This window comes from Pinus tabuliformis, chromosome 2_2 (assembly GCF_031772625.1).
Source record: "Pinus tabuliformis cultivar Carrire ecotype Pingquan chromosome 2_2, CPIR1, whole genome shotgun sequence".
Classification (NCBI taxonomy): domain Eukaryota; kingdom Viridiplantae; phylum Streptophyta; class Pinopsida; order Pinales; family Pinaceae; genus Pinus; species Pinus tabuliformis.
The window spans coordinates 642,940,594-642,954,920 of record NC_142300.1 but is presented as its reverse complement, the minus strand read 5'-3'; the positions used below and the strand labels follow the sequence as shown (position 1 = coordinate 642,954,920).

The window sequence follows — 14,327 nt, the reverse complement described above, 5'->3', positions numbered from 1 at the left end:
ACTCTACAAGAAAATCATGTGTTGGATCCCCCTGTGATGGTGACTAGTTGGGTAGCTAATCTAATTGTAACATCACCTCCACAAGAATGCATGCTTCCTACATCATCAAAACCAATCTTTGCATCCTGCTATCAATCTTGTCTATCTCGCCCCAAGTGTTTGCTTATAAGTATAGAGGACTTACTACCATGAGTAGCTAACAATGAGCCTCATCTCGATGTCTATCTAAGTAGAGAGGGAGGAAGTGGAGGCCAAAGTCTGTCCCACCTCCTCATCTAATAGCTCGATCCACCTGTCTTGATATTCCTCCTCTAATATCTGCATGTATGCTTCCTAACTCTCCTCTTGAGTCTTAGGTCTAGCATCTCCATTCCCTTCCACTGCCTCTAGCCCGCCTGTCAAGTTCAGGATACTATTGGATAATGCTCTAATAACTTGTGATTGTTCCATAAGTTTTGTCTCTGCAAAATTCAACCTCTTATAGATTTCTTCATCCCTCTTGATGTCCTCCACATTCATCGCTGTCAACTTACACCCAACTATCATAAATGCCAACTATCATAAATGCCATAACTGATACCACTATAGGATCATCATCTCATTCATCATAAATGTACAACTTATTCATATGTGGCACCATCATAGACTCATACTGCTTCATAAATTACATACCCAATATTGCTTCATAATCATCTAGTCACACAATCGTGAAGTCGATCTTCCCAGACCACTCACCAATGCTCACATCCACATTCTCTACCATACCAATAACTAAAGTTGGTGGAGAATTCACTACTTTCAATCGAGCTTGATTTGGTGTAAAATTTAGCCCAATATTCCTTGCAAATTCCTCTGTAATGAAGTTATGAGTCACATCACTATCCAACAGTTTTGAGCAATGTGCCTTGCCCAATATTCATATTCACATATTCGAATTTGTTCCTCTCAAGATCCCATCATGGGATAGCTTCTGTAGTTGTTGCAACTCCCAGAATTTGCATCACCTTAACAGATGGTTCTTCTTTCTTCTTCTTCACATCGGCTTGTGCTACTGCAACCACCATCGGTCTTGAAGGATGATTCTTCACCATGTGGTTCTCTCCACACAACCAACATTTCAGAGGCTTCATCATCTTTGACTTTTCATTTGATTTCGAATGCTTCTCCTTTGTAGACTTATTTTTTGATTTATCAGACTTCTTCTTTCTCTTTTTGGTCCCTTCATCATAATGTTATAACAAGCAATCAACTACAAAAAATGCTTCTTCTAGTGCCTTGATCTTCCTCCTTTTCACCTCATTGCATGCCCAAGTTTTCAATCCTATGATGAAACTCAACACCTTGTCCTTTTCTGCCGTATCAGGTAGCCCCAAGACCGCACTTGAGAATTCCTGTTGATATGCCTGTAGACTCCTTGTTTGCTTAATGTACTTACTCTTTGTCCTTGCATCCCAAGTCTCATCTTGTGGGCTAAAATGATTCTACAAAGCCTTCTTCATATCATCCAAAGTAGAGATGTCATCAACATCACCATTAGAAATCTGATCCAACTTCCATCTCCACAACATCTTACCATCCTTAGTGAGGAATTGAGAAGGTACTTTTACCTTGGCCTCATCATCAGGTATGCCCAAAATCTCCAAGTATTGCTCCATATCCCATAATAAATTGCCAAGTTCTTTGGCACTCCCCATCCCATTATAACAATCAGGGTCCTTGACTTTCACATGAGCAGCTCCTCCAATTGGTCCCCACCCAACTGCTTTGTTCAAAACAAATATCTCATTCCAAGCATCGTCAATAACTTTCTTCAACTTCAAGATTTCCTCCAAACCCTGATCTCTTACAGCACCAATGTCCTTGAATTCCTTCTCTGTTTTTTTATACTGCCATTCAATATATTCATATTAAACCTTGAGGTTCTCATACACCTCTTCCAACTTCATGAACCCATGTCACATTTAAGCATTGTCGGCCTTCAATGAATCCATCTATGAAGCAAATTCCTCCATCTTGTCCAATAATTTATCCATGAAAATTGACCTGGCATCCTTGCTAGATTTACCTATCACCTGAGGTTTTTTCCATTTGCTCATCCATCAGTTTTTATTATGACATGGTCAAAACCATGCACTTCTTCATTTAAATTTGACTCTATAACTTGTCCCTATCAAAATTCTTCAACAAATCTCAACTCACCCTGAATCAATCTCTAATATCATCTGTGACGCCCCTATCCCGGTGGTAGTCTTTCAACCACAGATAGGCGAGTAAGGCACTGCTACCCTCTTTCTTTTCACCAATATGGGCTACGTCTAACTCTTCAACACTTAGTTAATTTTCAAATTCTTCAAGTGTTATATCACAATAGAAATAAAAAATTCATTCATACTTCATCATTTCATCATTACATATGCACAAAAGATAAAATACACAAAATTCAATGGGAGGGGAAACTCCCAATACTGAAATCTTCCCAAATACTATACAAGTATAATTTACAATATGTTTACAACAATGGTGCTGCCAACATGGTCAACACACATCAATTTTCAAATGCTCGTAGTTTACCAAATATGTCATGTATAGTTCACCCAACTTCGGTCTACTTGGTACTGTTGTGCCTCTACCTGTCATAACAGTTCTCCTACGCCTTGCACTTTCCTACACTACTGCACACTCTTCCGTCACTTCTCCATGCCCAACACTTCAACTTGGTTCCTTGTTTGCATGCTGCAACTTTGCCTGCAACGTTCAACACAAGGGTCACCCTCAGTTCAGAAATTCGGGTTTCCCCATCGCACCCTTGGGCCGAGTCGCCTTGCCGAGCCCTCGGTTCGTTCACCCTGTTGAGTCGGGTCACCCTGTCGCACCCTCAGGTCATTCACCCTACTGGGTCTGGTCACCTTACCGCATCCTAAAGTCATTCACCCTATCAGGTTGGGTCGGCCTTCTAGGTCGTGTCCGCCTGCCTATCCGTTCTGCAACTCTATTTAGCCTAGGTCTCCAACTCGTTCACCCACCGGTCTGCAACCTCGTTCACCTGCCAGTTTTTTCAACCAAGAAACCCCAAACTCTATGCTACAACAAACTTTAGCCCTCGGACTTGCTCATTTGCCTACTTCCTTCATTGTTTAGCTTCCTCTTGTTTGCCTTGATGGATTTCTCTTTGATGATTGAGTTGATGAATCGATTGCCATATCTCCAAGTGTATATATACTCATGCTATAATGTCCAAATCGGCCAAGGGACATGGCTTTTCACCATATGTGGGTCAACCTCACCATAGTCTATACATCAGCCCAGCCACTCCAACATGTCGGCCTCTTCCCATCGCACTTCTTAGGCATCCTATAAACTCGCCCTTTTCGCACTTTCTCCTTCCACAAGTCACCTGTGTTTCCCTCCATTGTTGCACGTCCTCACCGGGCACTCGTTAGTCTAGACCACCACTATGGGTGAGTGCCTGCCCGTTGCCTTTAACTGACACACACTCCACATCTCACAAGTTCCCAAGTCAAGTAGTACATGTGCCCTTCACACATCGACATGCCTAACTTACCTTGGTCGTGTTTAACTGAATTCGTCCCACTGTCACATATAACTGAGTTTGGGTGCCCTTGCACATGTGGGCGCGCTCGACTCATTTCGTGGGCCTGCCATTGGGAGACATAAAGAGGATGTTGAGAAACCAACACTTTTTTTTTTGGATATAGTTGATCAAGTCTTTCATATTCACACCATTACCAGTATCATTTGGCTTTGCAATTAGTCCTTCCAAATTGTTCTCTGATAAATCTAAATATGGAAGTGAACACAAACCACCAATATTATATGGAATATTTCTGCTTTAAAATTGAGGTTGTGAGGGGAGATTTTCTATGGATTTGGGAATTGTCATAGTGAGGTTATTTGTTCCAAGATCTAGTTCACTCAATTGGCACAAATTTGTGATGGATTTAGGGATCTTTCTAGTGAACCCATTTGTACGAATATGTGGTGTTGTTAAGTGATTCCTTTCAATTTTTTGTTATAAAAGTGGATGAATGATAGGTGTGTACAATTGCATAGAGATGAAGGGATGTGACCACTCAATGAGTTGGAGGAAGAGTGAAGATGAGATATACTTTCGATAAACCCGAAATAGAAGGAATTGCACCACTCAAGTTGATCCATCCAACGACCAACTTTTTAAGAGATGCAGTTTCTGAGAAAAGTTGGAATACTTCCAGTCACACCATTGCTACCCATTCTGAGATGTTCTAACTAAACAGGATGACCAAGCTTTGTTGGTATAGTCCCTGCCAAGTTGTTATATGAAAGCCTGATCAGTTGAAGGAGTGTACATTTACCCAATTCCTTTGGAATAAAACCTTGGAGCATATTAAAATGAAGGTCAAGTGCTCTTGGCACTTTCAATATCCCAAATTCGTGTGGGATTCTGCCTCACAAAGTACTGTGAGAAACATTGAAAACATAAGGAGAGTTTTCCAAGAGATAGAGAAATGGTGCCTCGCAATCCTAACCCAGGAAATATAATGGCAATGACTCTTCTTGTGTGTCGTCTTCACTGAATACTATACCATGAAGCTAAATTCTTTGAGTTCTCAATTGTCCAATTGGACAAAGATCTACATGGATCGTATGTGATGGAATATCTAAAATAAAGAAGAGCCTCCACGTCACTTTTCTCATGACGACTCATGGATGATGGGATTCGTTGACCTTCTTGCTGTAGACTTCCATCCAAACCAAAAGCATTAGGAGGACGATGAAGATAAAGCTAACTCATCCTTGTGGTGATATAGATATTGATTATCTTGATCAGTAATGGAATAAGGGTGAGTAATTAGTAATTTTTGGAGAATTAGTAACTTCCAAATCCCACAAACATATTAGTTACAACATGTTTCTATATACTTGAATCCAAAGAGTTAGATAAACACAATTTTCAGCAATAAACCATTTGAACTAAATATTTTTAATTTGTTTATATAAAATGTCATGGTTAATAAATTAAAAAAAAATCATAATATTTTATTTTCATTGTTAATATATTATATATATATATATATATATATATATATATATATATAATTTATTTATTATTTTTATGTAAATGAATATTAATTAATAAAAACAACATTAATATTTAAAAAGGTATATGATTCAAATATTCCCTGTGGTCTTCATTATGCACTTCCTATAAGACAACACTTCATGGTGATCTATGTAGTAGCAGAGGATACTCTCAAAGCCTTTCATATATAAGGTGCCACCTAGAAATACATAATAATAGCAATCTATTCGAATTATACCTCTAAGCATACAAGACGAAGAGGGAAGCTCATTTATAGCAAGAGTAATGGCAATATCACAATACTAAGGAGGAGGTGGCTATAGGTCATGGTATGAAGGTCATAAGTTAATTTGTAAATAATAATGTTTATAATTCTTTTATTTTTTATTTTTTTATAAATATTTTTTAAGAAATAAAATATTATGAAATGAAATTAGCTAAAAATATAATCTGATTAAAAATAATGTACACCACGTAGACTTGAACCAAATGTGAGACACCTACACAACAATAAAGTCCTAGTTATTATAAAATACATTTAGTGAACCAAAAAAATGGGTTTTGGCCTACCTATGTTTATGATCATCCCATAAAACAAAAGGAGATGATAATTACAAAAATGAACTCCAAGTAGTGCATGTTTTCTTTTTTGGAAAGAAATGGTTACTGATTATATTGCATTATAAAAATTCTGGATTTCGGGCCAGTACCCTAACATTTTCAACCATGCTCTAATACTTAATTTATTTTCCAATATACAAAATTTGTTGTTTCCTTCTATGTCTAATATGACCTAAAATTCTAGAATTTATCCAGTTGTAGTCAAACAAAAATTTCCTAGTAGATGGATAGATTTACATAGCATAGACTAAGTAACAAAACAAAAGCAAGCTACCCCTATCATTCAACCCCTAGATTAACTCCAATGTGGTGATGAACATCATTCTCATTTCCAACATAGGTTTTTTTCTCATTGCGCTCCTAACAACTTCATCTTGGCTTCAAGGGACTCAACACTATGGTGGTAGAACATTGTATTGTCTCCATGATCCTCTAGCTTGTGCACATGCATCTCCAATTATGAGCCTCAGTATTGAAACAAGAATGCTACAAATCCCAAACCTACCAAATTTAATTATCGACCCCGGGTTCATACAAACTTAAGAGGTATTGACACTATATGTGCATCATACAACGTGTCCTTTCTTTGTTGTCATGATGTATTGGAGTGCATGTAATGAAATCAAATCCTATTGTAGAAAATGAAATGCTCGAAATGGAAACCTTAACCTATTGCAAGAAAGAAAATACAAGGAAAGAAACCTATTCTAATTTCATAAATTAAATATGATGAAACAAATTTCAACCATTACATTTCAAAGAGTTTAGATCCATTAACAGAATTCATTGGATGTGGCAACCATGAAAATCGTCATTGTATTATCCAATTCATAAATTTGTCCATTAATCTAAATCACTGAGATGTTTTGCATGGGTAAAAAGGAAACTCCTAAGTAGTGTTTATACATCCTCAATCATTTATTTAGAGCCTAGGGGTCATGATTCAACCCTAACGGACCAAAAAAATCTTTTTGAGAAAATCTGGCCAAGTATATACACGCTGGAAGAGTACTATAGAAAACTACACGATGGTACAAATTTACTACAAGAAGTTATAATTCATCGAATGACCAAGAAAATCAAATAAAAATTGGATGGGACAAATTTTGTTATTGAATATTATATATTAGGTCTCCATTCCAAATGGAATCACTCAAAAATACCTTTTCTAACCCATGCTAAAAAATAGCAGAAAATTACTAGTCTAAAATCTAGAAATTCGAGAACTAGTGAGCTAGTAAATCTATCAAATTGTTGGGTTGTGTTATATTCTTTCCACATAGTTAATAGGGGGTTTGAAGGGCACCTGTAACCCCACTTTATGGGTTCCAGGGCAGCGCACCGGATAATTTTGGTTTTGGACCCTATGTTAGGTTGGGCGGACCCACCTATGGTTTTGTGCATGATTTTCGCACATGTTTTTTTTTTTGGACGCGATGGTTTTCGGTCCATGGTATTGGATGCTTCGGCATGTATAAATATGTATTGTAACATTGAAAGGAACACAATGAAAAATCAAGCTGGTAGTCCCGATTTTGGGATCCAGTGGGAAAATCTCTGTGTATATGTGTTTTATGTGTTATGCTCTTGCATTGTTTAATTTTCTGTGTTTTAGAATTCGTATGCAGGTAATTTCTGTATGGGGTTAAAACCTACATTTTGTATCAGAGCAAATTTGGCTTCAAGGGAATGCCTTTGTGTTGTGGGGAAAAATGCCTATGCAGGACGATCCTATCCACCTAAGGCGTGACAGTACCTTAGCAACAAACAGATACAGCTACTTTGGTTTCTTCCTTTATGAAATGTGAAAGAGGAGAGATTGGTAGACTTACCGTTGTCTTCCGGTTGTCCCTCGATCTAGATCCTCTTCTCTTTGGGTGTCCACAGTTACTCGCCTCCTCGCTTGCTCAAGAGAACAGCTACTTGATTCCCACGAGATCACAAGAGAACAGCTACCTGTGACAAGAGAACAACTACTTGCGACAAGAGAAGGACACAACACAAAGGCAAATATACATATTCATAAATGATTCAGGATTAGAAGTAAATCAAATATACTAATGAAAATCATACAAAATACACCAGCATATAGGAAAGAACCAAGATAGCTTTATTGATTGATAACAAGGTTCAGGTAGAGATACAACCCATAGGGCTCCAATCCAGCATCTCCTTCCCAGCAGAATGGAATTCCTTCTTCAGCTCCCTTCAAAGCATTAAGCACCCAATGTTCCAACCTCAAACCAACAACAATTCTTTGCAATCACAAAATTCCAGCCCCCCTGATCTCATAGAGGAGAGATCTATATATAGGGATATTGGAGAGAGGATGAGTCATCTTGAGGCTGGTATGAAACTGACTAGTGTCCTCTCCCTATCATAGTTCTTGAGTCCACTTGGAGGTTCTTGCTTCCACTTGGAGATTTGGAACCTCTTACTCATCACCAGTTGAATTCCCTGATACAAGTGTCATTTTAGAAGCTTCCTGGGCATTGACACCTTGAGAAATGAGTCTGCCACTTGTCCAGTTACGCTCAGCACAGGTAGCCTTTGTTGCAGTTGACATTCAACGCAGGTAGATAGTGGAGCAGTTGACATTCAGCGCAGATGCACAGTGGAGCAGTTGACATGATCCAGAATTGGCTTGTTTTTGAGTGTTTTCAGGTGGAGAACTTCTGTGAATTGCTGTGGTTTGTTGGCCTTGTTCCTCTAGGGGTAGGAACAACATGTTTAGGGACTTTGGATCCCTTGATTATGGACATTTCATGCTCAGTGATGCAAGGTACAAAAATGTCTATAACAGTTGCCCCCTAAAGTATGAGGCCGTTTATCGGGTGAAATGCTTTATCTAGGAGAGTCCGAAGCTCATCCATTTGCTGGGAGGAGACCTGTAATAAGATACAATACAATACATTATGATTCATACTGCTTTCATGATCTAGCTGAGGCGGGCATTCCCATGCTCAGATTTATAAATTCATTTTAGTACATAGAACAGACGATCGTCTGATGATAGACTGATAATTTTGGCGAAATTATCATCCTTTGAGTAGGATGATCATCTGCTGCAATGATGTACATGTCAAATGTCTTTATTTTTCCTGAATATATATCGCAGCCCGGATGGATGAAACTAGATCCGAGGTCTTAAAACTCGTTCGATCTTCACTCTAAGTACAAGTCGATCCATGTGAGAATTGCGTTGAAGTCGAACATGGAAAGACATCGCTTGATTACCGGTCAATGATGTAAACTGTTAACAAGTGCGAGAGGAATCACCGATAATGATAATGACCCTCAAGGTACTGCAGTACAATTCACGTGGTGTGAATAAAGGACTTGGCGTCGAACACCACGCAAAATCTTCTGGTCGAAGGTCATTGATGTATACCTATCGCCGGAAGTGAGAAACTTGCCATTGAGGCATGCAAGCTTCAAAGTACTGAAGGGGTTGTTCCTAGATCAACTTCTTGGATAATGAGCTGATGTCGACAAGAAGTGATCCGTCAAAGGAGGGCCTTAATGAATCCCACATCAGTGACACGGAATGGAGCTAATGATTTTAATGGAGGTGAAAACGATCTGTGAGATATGATTCAGGGTGGCGGTCATGAACGGATGAAGGATAATGTATGGCAATGGATGGGACCCGGTTGACTCTTTCTGAACGACTTCTCTTGAACATATGGCGACACTGATGCGATGGATCGGTAGCATTACCCCAAGTATGGATGGTATGGCGAGACCATGGTGATGTGACCGGTGAATGAAACAACCCAACCCGATTGTGGTACGGAAGAAAAGTGTCATGTTCAAGAGTGACCTGCTACCATCAAAGTTTTCTTGATTTTTTCCCAACTTTTCCCCAGTCATTTCTGACCAGTACCTCTTTATTTTTGTCAAGCTTGAGGAGGATAACATATGCTTGTTCTATAACTTGCCCTTCGGGCAAGCCCATCGCTATGTTTTAACGAGCCTAGTGATAGTGAAACTCGTTCTCGTCTAAAGACAAGTTTTTCGCTATTTAGTGATTTTAACGAGTCTAACGACAAAGAAAACTCGGTCCTTTTCATTTTTAGAGAGTCTGAAAAGGTATATAAAGTTAACTCCAAAATTTCTTTTTCGTCATCTAATCCCTTAAGTCCGAAAAAGTATAAAACAATACAGAAGGGATGAGTTTTCGGTATTTTTAACGAGCCGAACAAAACAAGCGCTCGATCTTTTTGTGCAATAATCCCTCAGGTCCAAAAAGATTAAAATCTAGAGGAGGGATAGCTCTTCCGGTCGCTTTAACGAGCTGGAAGGCCAAAACTCGGCAATCTTTTCATATTTTACGAGTCAATTGAAAAGAGCTTAAATAAGACTCATCTTTTGAGGAACGAGTGATGAACAGGGATAGTAGCTGATTCCAGGTACAGGTTGGAATTTTCCAATCACGACAGTGTCACAAGGATGGCTAGGTGAGATCACTCTTCGCAGTTGTTCCTCAAAATGGGTAAACAATCAAATGGAGGTAAACGATCGGCCAAATGAACAGTGGAGGTGACGGTGCACAAAACACGACCAGGGCTTTTATGGTTGATCAGGTTACACAATGGTTATTTACTGAGATGGGTTCATTTTTTAACGAGCTTGAATGCGCCAAAACACTGCTCAATCTTATTTTTATTTTTTAACGAGCATGAACTATGTGCTAAAACTGCTCGGATCTCGCTTTTCTATTTTTTAACGAGCATAAATTCCGCGGTAAAACTGCTCGATTATACCAGTCATATGATAAGAGTGTCTCATGTGAGATTGCTATTTTTTCCTGGAGCTTCATCTCACTACGCTTTGCTCTACATCCTTTCTTTATGCAAGTTCGGAAACGGCTAACCCAAAAAACAGATAAATAACCGCTCTTTGCTTGCACTCCAAAAGGTTCGCATGCCCCTAGGTATAAAACAGAGTTTCAAGGTTACCTCTTCTTCTTTTCCGCCAAAACTTTCGTTTTACCGAGAGAGGCTTACCTCTTTCAGGTTACCCAAAGATTGTCTCGTTAATCTTTCAAACAAAACATTTCCTCGGCAATATCTATCGAAATAGACAAAGGTGAGCGACGGTTTCCGTCCGCCTCACATAACTTTGACAAAAGAATCTTATTCTAGAACAACCCCTCTTCCTCTAAGGACGGGGTACGGACTAGTCATATTCTCCCGCGGAAACCTATCCTATACCCAAAGTTCTCCTGCCGAAGCAGACCAGGACGCATGCCCCCTGGGTTCCAGTCATATCCTCCTGGATTACTCGCGCTCATCGGGAGGACGGACCGTGGGTTGAGACACTTCTTTCGTGAACAGGCCATTTAGGGATGGTATATGACTATTTGCTATGTGTGATCCAGGAAACGAAAGTTGGTCCACGAGCTTGACCATTCTTCCTTCATGCGGAAAACACATTACTCTAAAGAGTGAGGAGACTATTGCTCCCATGCAATATATATAGTCCCGTCCAAGGAGTAGGTTATAATCCAAGGGTCCTTGAATGACCATCACGTTCATTTGAACGGTCTTCCCTTTCAATGTTATCGGCACATTGGGGAGGATCCCTAAAGGGCGACTGGTTCTGTTATCAAAGCCGGATAGATTTCTCATTTCAGGCAAAAGCGCAGGCGAACCAAGCGCTTTCCAAGAAATAGAGGAAAGGATACTCACAGATGCCCCTTCATCAATAACTGTACCAGCCATTACCATTCTGTATATTTGGACAATAATTCTGAATGGTATGCTAGCTGGCAAGCGGGGTCTGCCTAGTTGATTCCAGTCAAAGGACACAACTAGGTTGCTTGGTGGTGGGACCGAGTAAACGGTCGGATAGCGCTCTGATGAACTTCCTTCCTGCGATAAAGGAATGGTGGCATTGCCCCCTTGATCATCAGAGTCGGTGCTGATGAAGAGAATTTGGACGGTGTCGTCTTTATTCTCCTCTGTGATGGTGTCATTCGAAGATAGAGCCTCTGAAGGCAAAACCGGGTCAACTGCCATTTCAACCTTTAGACTTTCGTCAGGTATGGATTCAGACGGTTCATCTTCAATGATAGGTGCTTCGGATGACCACCTGAGCGGGTCAACCGGATTCTCAACTAGCGAGGGACTTGGCAGGAGTTTTTGATATCCAGGAGGAAGATGTGCTCGTAATATCGGGCGATCTTCCAGAACTCTTTTCGCCTCGTCTAAGAAGGGACAACGGTGGATGACGTGATCGCCTTCACACAGTCCGCAGGGAAATTTAGCTTTCCCGCTCTGTCCTGGAGCTTCACTCCCACTAGTTGACGGTGAACAATTGACATGGCTATCAGAGGTTGACGCTACCGAATTGTGCAAACGGGGGGACCAGTCTCTTAGTATCCGGGGGATACATGGACAATCTCTATGGAAGTGGTCTCCCCTGCATATGACGCATGTCGATTTATGCCTTACGAGTGCTGTGTGTGGATTTTTGTTAGATGACGCTTGTTTTCCCCCAGTCACCTTAGGCTCCTTCTGCTTCTTTTCTTTCTTCTTCTTCTCCTTCTTCTCCTTAGGAACCTGGTTCTTTGACCGACCAGTTCCGTCAAGCGAAGAGGAAGGAGGCGAGGAAGATGAAGTAGAAGGCTGGGAGGCAACTCTTGTCTGATCTAACTGTTGACTCGACTGTTCAGGAATGGTGGTATTCTGAACGACATTGGTTGAAAAGAGCCAGACTGGTAGGCCAATTGTCAGTCCTGGAAGCGACAATGTGGCCATGTGGGGCGCACCAACATCTCCCCAAGAGGAGAAGGGACTAGGATTTCCACCAAGGGGAACTCCTTTGTTGGTGTGCTCCATCTTTTCAACCTAAAGATCAACGCAGGAATAAGGGTGATTGTTCCGCTTAAAATAAATTGTTAACGACGCTTTTAGACACAACTTGCTTTTTCACTTTTAAAGAGTCGAGAAAAAGCTAAAGATGACTCTAGTCTCCTTCGATGTTTTAACGAGCCCGAAGTGACAAATGCTCGGCTGGACTTTTTCTGTTATAGAGTCTGATAAAGGACAAAAGAAACTGCTTTGGAGATCTAGGCAGAGAGTGTGCCAAACGTTTCGCAAAACCACAGAATACTTTTTACGGTACGGGTGGTCGATCTTCGTGAATGCTGTGTTCACTGCATTGCGATCAATAGGGCGGCTGACACGGCTTCCTAAGGATAAAGGATATATGCCTATAGGGGTCTCCCAATATATACGCGATGGTACGTGGGAGCACAAGTCTGTATTAGCGCTATCGTCCCTTAGGAGGAATCACCCACCTTCCCCGAGATCGATAGTCACTAGGTTTAACGATGCCCGAACACGTCTCTACCTAGACCTCTATGTTGTGTGTTATGTTGCAAAGCGTTGTTAGGTTCATTCAGTTTATTTTAAGTTGATCTTTTTAAAGTTTGTCTTTCAGGATCACCACGAGATGTATGGTACAATTCCTAAATGCAGTCTAAGATGATAAGCAAGCTTTATAATCTTTCAACTTTGAAAATCCTAGCTACTAAGGGAAAAGAGAGCGACTATCTTTTCTCAAAGAGCAATCAGCACACTCTAATGAACTCTTCCTAAATCAAGCATGCAAACTTATCAAAATGCAAATGCACAATGTAGGTGTTTGTTTTCCACTTTCTTAGTATAAATTCCTACAAAGAAAGCTTTTTGTACAACTTCGAGTTTGCTTTTAAATGACTGAAATAAACAAGTTTACTTTTTCCAAAATCAACAAGGGTAGAAGAGATTACAATCACTTTGCGATGTTAGAAATGAATACTTGTTTTGACATTCAAAAGTGACAAACCCAAACCAATAAGCAAAAGCAAATGTACAATCAAACTGCAAACAGCCAATGAACTCTCTCCTAAGATCACAATCAATCAATCAATCAGATCTGAATCAAGGGCTATAGGATGATCACTTTACTCATGCAAAGGAAAACTGTAAATGATGCCACAAACACTTAAAAACACTTACAGTATTTTTGTACAAAAATGAGGCGGGATTCAAGCAAAGAAAAGGGGTTATCAGACTGGTACTTATGCTGGTCAAAGGCAGCAAAAACAGGGATCAAAACAGGGCAAAAGACAGCAAAGAACCCCAGTTGCACAAGGCCACACTGGTTCAGCGCAAGTCTAACACTGTCAGTTTGACATTCAGCATAGGTAGCCTTCACGGGACCTGCGTTGAAATGCAGACTGCCTTCACAGTGTCTGCGCTGAAAGAGAAACTCTCGTTTCCCTTGGGTTCTGGGTCATAAAATGCTCAAAAATCAACTGTTTCAGGCCAAATTAGAAACACAAGCAAGGTATAAACAGAGGGATGCTTTGAGAGGGTACTAAAGACTATCGCAAAGGATCATCAAGTCATTTGTGAGTCCATTGTTAAGATCATAGACAAAAACCCAGTGAAGGATCAAAGCAGCAACAGTCTACTTTGCGAAGCAGTTCGATTGTTGTCGTTGAGTCTATGAAGTAAACAATGATGTAAACACAAACAAAATGACTAAAACAATTCTTCCCCAGTGGAGTCGCCAATTTGTTGTGGGGAAAAATGCCTATGCAGGACGATCCTATCCACCTAAGGCATGACAG

General features: G+C 40.2%; 1 pseudogene; it reads right to left on the bottom strand.

The window, feature by feature from the left end:
* Positions 1-1,481: 1,481 nt before the first annotated feature.
* Positions 1,482-14,327, bottom strand: part of LOC149194269 (putative copper-transporting ATPase HMA5) — a 125,787-nt pseudogene continuing 112,941 nt past the window's right edge.